Source organism: Argopecten irradians, chromosome 15 (assembly GCF_041381155.1).
Source record: "Argopecten irradians isolate NY chromosome 15, Ai_NY, whole genome shotgun sequence".
Taxonomy (NCBI): Eukaryota; Metazoa; Mollusca; class Bivalvia; order Pectinida; family Pectinidae; genus Argopecten; species Argopecten irradians.
The window spans coordinates 30,664,942-30,672,797 of record NC_091148.1 but is presented as its reverse complement, the minus strand read 5'-3'; positions in this window follow the sequence as shown (position 1 = coordinate 30,672,797).

The following is a 7,856-nucleotide window of genomic DNA, read 5'->3' as shown; positions in this document are numbered from 1 at the left end:
GGTAAACTCATGTAAGTACTAAAAACGAATCCCAAAATTACCAATAAAAACGTTCCCTTTAAAACGAAGTTCCCTATACCTACCCAATAACACATCCTATCTACCCTAGTTACGATAATGTAAACTCATGTAAGTACTAGCGAAGTTCCCTAAAACTACCCAATAAACATCCTCATCTACCCTAATTACGATAAGGTTAACTCATGTAAGTACTAGCGAAGTTCCCTAAAACTACCCAATAACATCCTTATCTACCCTAATTACGATAAGGTAAACTCATGTAAGTACAAGCGAAGTTCCCTAAAACTACCCAATAACATCCTCATCTACCCTAATTACGATAAGTAAACTCATGTAATTACTAGCGAAGTGTCCCTAAAACTACCCAAGTAACATCCTTCATCTACCCAAATTACGATAAGGTAAACTCATGTAAGTACTAGCGAAGTTCCCTAGCGAAGTTCCCTAAAACTACCCAATAACATCCCCTATATCTAATCACCCTAATTACGATAAGGTAAACTCATGTAAGTACTTAGCGAAAGTTCCCTAAAACTACCCAATAACAGCCTTATCTACCCTAATTACGATAAGGTAAACTCATGTAAGTACTAGCGATAGTTCCCTAAAACTACCCAATAACATCCTTATCTACCCTAATTACGATAAGGTAAACTCATGTAAGTACTAGCGAAGTTCCCTAAAACTACCCAATAACATCCTCATCTACCCTAAGTTACGATAAGGTTAAACTCATGTAAGTACTAGCGAAGTTCCCTAAAACTACCCAATAACATCCTTATCTACCCTAATTACGATAAGGTTAACTCATGTAAGTACTAGCGAAGTTCCCTAAAACTACCCAATAACATCCTTAGTAATCTACCCTAATTACGATATATGGTAAACTCATTTAAGTACTGAGCGAAGTTCCCTATAACTACCCAATAACATCCTTATCTACCCTAATTACCATAAGGTAAACTCATGTAAGTACTAGCGAAGTTCCCTATAACTACCCAATAACATCCTCATCTACCCAAGTTACCATAATGGTTAACTCATGTAAGTACTAGCGAAGTTCCCTAAAACTACCCAATAACATCCTTATCTACCCTAGTTTACGATAAGGTAAACTCATGTAAGTACTAGCGAAGTTCCCTAAAAACTACCCAATAACATCCTTATCTACCCTAATTTACGATAAGGTTAACTCATGTAAGTACTAGCGAAGTTCCCTAAAACTACCCAATAACATCCTTATCTACCCTAGTTACGATAAAGGTAAACTCATGTAAGTAACTAGCGAAGTTCCCTATAACTACCCAATAACATCCTTATCTACCCTAATTACGATAAGGTGTAAACTCATGTAAGTACTAGCGAAGTTCCCTATAACTACCCAATAACATCCTTATCTACCCTAATTACGATTACCATAAGGTAAACTCATGTAAGTACTAGCGAAGTTCCCTAAAACTACCCAATAACATCCTTATCTACCCTAATTACCATAAGGTAAACTCATGTAAGTACTAGCGAAGTTCCCTAAAACTACCCAATAACATCCTCATCTACCCTAGTTACCATAAGGTAAACTCATGTAAGTACTAGCGAAGTTCCCTAAAACTACCCACAATAACATCCTCATCTACCCTAACAGTAAACTCATTAAGTACTAGCGAAGTTCCCTAAAACTACCCAATAACATCCTTATCTACCCTAATTGACGATAAGGTAAACTCATGTAAGTACGAGCGAAGTTCCCTAAAACTACCCAATAACATCCTCATCTACCCTAATTACCATAAGGTAAACTCATGTAAGTACTAGCGAAGTTCCCTAAAACTACCCAATAACATCCTCATCTACCCTAGTTACGATAATGTAAACTCATTTAAGTACTAGCGAAGTTCCCTAAAACTACCCAATAACATCCTCATCTACCCTAATTACCATAAGGTAAACTCATGTAAAGTACTAGCGAAGTTCCCTAAAACTACCCAATAACATCCTCATCTACCCTAATTACCATAAGGTAAAACTCATGTAATACTACTAGCGAAGTTCCCTAAAACTACCCAATAACATCCTCATCTACCCTAGTTACGATAAGGTAAACTCATGTAAGTACTAGCGAAGTTCCCTAAAACTACCCAATAACATCCTCATCTACCCTAATTACGATAATGTAAACTCATGTAAGTACTAGCGAAGTTCCCTAAAACTAAACTACCCAATAACATCCTCATCTACCCTAGTTTACGATAAGGTAACTCATGTAAGTACTAGCGAAGTTCCCTAAAACTACCCAATAACATCCTTATCATCTACCCTAATTACGATAAGGTAAACTCATGTAAGTACAAGCGAAGTTCCCTAAAACTACCAAATAACAGCCTTATAATCTACCCTAATATTACGATAAGGTTAAACTCATGTAAGTACTAACGAAGTTCCCTAAAACTACCAAATAACAGGCCTTATCTACCCTAGTTACGATAAGGTAAACTCATGTAAGTACAAGCGAAGTTCCCTAAAACTACCCAATAACATCCTCATCTACCCTAGTTACGATAAGGTTAAACTCATGTAAGTACTAGCGAAGTTCCCTAAAACTACCCAATAACATCCTTATCTACCCCAAACCCCAATAGTTACGATAAGGTTAACTCATTAAGTAAGCGACCCTAAAAACTACCCAATAACATCCTCATCTACCCTAAAACGATAATTAAACCATGTAAGTACTACGAAGTTCCCTAAAACCTACCCAATAACATCCTCATCTACCCTAGTTTACGATAAATGTAAAACTCATTTAAGTACTAGCGAAGTTCCCTAAAAACTACCCATAACACCTTATCTACCCTAATACGATAAGTAAACTCATGTAAGTACATCCCTCTAAAACTCCAATAACAGCCTTACCCCTAATTACGATAAGGTTAACTCATGTAAGTACTAGCGAAGTTCCCTAAAACTACCCAATAACATCCTTATCTACCCTAATTACGATAAGGTAAACTCATGTAAGTACTAGCGAAGTTCCCTAAAACTACCCAATAACATCCTCATCTACCCTAGTTACGATAAGGTAAACTCATGTAAGTACGAGCGAAGTTCCCTAAAACTACCCAATAACATCCTTATCTACCCTAGTTACTATAAGGTTAACTCATGTAAGTACTAGCGAAGTTCCCTAAAACTACCCAATAACATCCTCATCTACCCTAGTTACGATAATGTAAACTCATTTAAGTGCTAGCGAAGTTCCCTAAAACTACCCAATAACATCCTCATCTACCCTAATTACCATAAGGTAAACTCATGTAAGTACTAGCGAAGTTCCCTATAACTACCCAATAACATCCTCATCTACCCTAATTACCATAAGGTAAACTCATGTAAGTACTAGCGAAGTTCCCTAAAACTACCCAATAACATCCTCATCTACCCTAGTTACGATAAGGTAAACTCATTAAGTACTAGCGAAGTTCCCTAAAACTACCCAATAACATCCTCATCTACCCTAAATTACGATAATGTAAACTCATGTAAGTTACTAGCGAAGTTCCCTAAAACTACCCAATAACATCCTCATCTACCCTAGTTACGATAAGGTAAACTCATGTAAGTACTAGCGAAGTTCCCTAAAACTACCCAATAACATCCTTATCTACCCTAATTACGATAAGGTAAACTCATGTAAGTACAAGCGAAGTTCCCTAAAACTACCAAATAACAGCCTTATCTACCCTAATTACGATAAGGTAAACTCATGTAAGTACTAACGAAGTTCCCTAAAAACTACCCAAATAACAGCCTTATCTACCCTAATTACGATAAAGGTAAACTCATGTAAGTACAAGCGAAGTTCCCTATAACTACCCAATAACATCCTCATCTACCCTAGTTACGATAAGTTAAACTCATGTAAGTACTAGCGAAGTTCCCTAAAACTACCCAATAACATCCTTATCTACCCCTAGTTACGATAAGGTTAACTCATGTAAGTACTAGCGAAGTTCCGTAAAACTACCCAATAACATCCTCAATCTACCCTAGTTTTCGATAATGTAAACTCATTAAGTACTAGCGAAGTTCCCTAAAACTACCCAATAATGTAACATCCTCATCTACCCTAGTTACGATAAGGTTAACTCATGTAAGTACAAGCGAAGTTCCCTAAAACTACCCAATAACATCCTTATCTACCCTAATTACGATAAGGTAAACTCATTTAAGTACTAGCGAAGTTCCCTAAAACTACCCCAATAACATCCTTATCTACCCTAGGTTACGATAAGGTTAACTCCATGTAAGGACGTACTAGCGAAGTTCCCTAAACTACCCAATTAACATCCCCTCATCTACCCTAGTAATACGATAAGGTTAACTCATGTAAGTACTAGCGAAGTGGCCCTAAAAACTACCCAATAACATCCTCTTCTACCCTAATTACCATAAGGTAAACCTCATGTAAGTACTAAAGCGAAGTTCCCTAATAACTACCCAATAACATCCTCATCTACTACCCTAGTTACGATAAGGTAAACTCATGTAAGTACTAGCGAAGTTCCCTAAATCTACCCAATAACATCCACATCTACCCTAATTACGATGTATATAAACTCATGTAAGAGAATAAATAGTAGATATATATATGTGTTTATGTGTGTTAGTAATGTATTTGATTACCATCTGTTCTTTCTTCAATATATTGTACAGTTTTCGGCTTATCTCTAACTTAAAACATAGCAAGCCTTTGTGATAATAAAGTACACTTTTATTTCTAATATAAGCCAGTTTTTTGCCTTTGTCTATGAGCTCAGGTAACTCTACCAATGTGCATTCAACCATGAAAAATCCAATATAGACAATGGCAACATAGCATTACCTTTACCTGTGTTATATGTGATGAATAGCATTCATGAACGGAATGCATGAAGCATGCTTTTGGGTTGGACAACTATCTGTAAATTCACTTTAACCATGTCCACCGACAGTGATGGAATGGTATTACTTTCTTATATTAATCTAAGTGATATAATAAGGTGACTTAAGTGACTTTTATTGCTAAATGGACATTTCTGTCCAACGTCTGATGTGGTCAAGAAATGACATATGAAACTACATGTAGACTTGCAATTTAGGCGTTTGCTTGAAAGCGTCTTGCTAAAATGATCGCATATAATAGTGATTTTCCAGGCTAGTTCAAAACAGTCGGTGCCATCAGAACTTACATTGCATTCAGAGGATTTAAAATTTCGACCTCTCTAGGGACAATCTTGGATTTATTTATACCATGTGCAATTTCATTCAACAAGCCAATGGGATTTAGGTGAAATTTTGTAATATTGTTGAAACGATATCAAAAGAAGTGTAAAACTACAGTGTAGATGATTTGGAAATTTAAAATCAAAAGTGGTGTACAAAAACAAGGTTTTCAGAAAGCGGAAATTGGAGTTAATGCTGATAAGTGTTAAATGGTGAATTCATAATAAGGAGGAAAACTTGATATGGGATATATACAGAAATTCTGTGGATGTGTTTAATTCTGTATCAAAAGTGGATTAAATTCTCTTCATATTCATTGTGTTGGATTTTATTCGTAATTTGGATTTAAAAATTATGGAATATTCCGGCGGTTGTGTGTTGTGTGTTAACATAATTATGGGATTATGCCCGAAGACATATTCTCACCCTCATTGTGTAACTCTCCCATAAGTTACCTTTTACTGTCTTATAAGTGACTGTCTTATATTAGAGTCACATATAAGACAGTGAAAGGTACCATATAGGACAGATTCAGGTAATGGTCCCATAATCCTGGAGTTAAAGTACAGAAACAACAATAGATGACATCACAACTATGTTTTAAGAACTATAAACTTATTTTGGCGACATCAGGAAATATTGAAATCTTAAACATAAAATGAATACTACAAGAAATTGTACGATGTCTGTAAGTAGTAGAATAATTACCAAATGGTCTTGGAAACCAAGGGGAGCGATGGCTACAGCGTAAACAAATATTGTTGTGTTTTGTATTTGTGTTAATTACTGAGAAATGGGGTAACATTCGTTATTTACGAGGACTTTAAACTTTCAGAATATGTTATTAACATTGACGTATCAATATAGCATTTCTATCTCCTCATTCAAGGGCTCTCATTCAATTTCCATATTTGTTATATTTTAGATCAAATTTATCTCACTCTTCTCTCTTACCTAATAACAGATGTATTAAGAATTTGCGCTTGTATACATTTCAATCATTCGTCTCATCCACTCAAAAAAATTATATTCAATGAAGTTAATTTAATTAATTTCCACAACAATTTTAAAATATATCAGGGGAGACAACTCTTACATAAAATAGTCAGAAGGGAGACTTTCATTCCGTTTCATTCTAATATTCCGGGAAAAAACCAAACACATTTACTCATAAGGAACACCATATTCACCTTAACTTGCACCACACTCTGCATCTTTCATACAGCTATATTCAACATTCACACATAATAACAATACTTATTGTTACAGTAATACTGCATAGTAAATTGGATTTTTTGTGTAATTTAATAATAATAATGATGATAAATATAGAAGGACATATAATCATTACTTGAAGGACATTTTGGTAAAAAATATATAAAAAGACATACTGAGTATAGAAAGGGAAAACCTTTCAAAAATTAGAGTTTATAGTCCTATTTTGAAAGAAAAAAAATGTGCAAAATTTACAGTATGATATATTGAATAAGAATTTGGTGCATTGGCAAATATATGAAGAAAAAAGAAGGCTTATATGGAAAAAAAATCAGTGGTCCGCAGTCGTTTCGGGTTCAAATATTATCCTTCAGTGTCTTACTTCCGGTATATCGTTCGGCATGTGTGTCAACAATGTTGTTCACGTTTTTTTCATCTGATTTGTGGTGTTAAGCAGTATTAAAGGTAGGTACTCTTTGAAAGGAGCGGTTTGTCTAATGTTAGTTTTATAAAAGTGGTATTAATGTGTTGTGTTCTAAATGGGTATTCATTTTCCGACATAGTTCTAGTCTTTTCATTGTGATATGTTTTCAATAAGCATAGAGTCATATGTATTTATTTGAATAGGTTAAAGCAGTGAGACCTTCTGTGATAGGCTACATGTTGTAAGAGGAATGAACCCAGGGTCCCAACCCTGGCATCTCTCTTATTCGCTATGGAATAAAATCAATTTAAAACATGGGAAATGCATTAATTCAAACTCTCAATGAATTGGTGACTTTGAGTACAACTTGGTACAGACATTAATTAGTATTTACACTTTTACACTGGTACAGGACTTACTCCCACATACTGCACCGATAACCGAACTACTGCCGGATAAACATGTTCTTTATCCGTCAATATGAAATGTTTATCCGTCAATACGATCACGTGACTTTTTCTAACTTGACTCAGAACTTTACCTTCTGGTGAATGAAACGTCATTTAGTCCCGCTAAAAGTTACGTCACATTCGCCGGCATGACGTCATTTTCACTATAGTGAAATTCTCGTATAGCGGCCTCGTCTTTTTCTTGGCTCATGGCAAAGATATGTATTGTAAAGTAATTTCTTAATAGGAAATTATTGTTTTTTGAATAATTTCATATTGTTTCAGTGATATTAAACACTGAATATAATTAGTTTTAATTACTGATACTGTTTGCAAATGCGCTTATATATTTCCCATGGAAGTAAAAATGAGTATACGCGCATTCGCTTTAAGGTATAAATCTTTTCGTCCGCATCAAAAAAGCGTCTCGTTTCGAGCGACCAAGTAAATAACTAGCAATTTGACATCGTTTTGAATGTCATAATGCT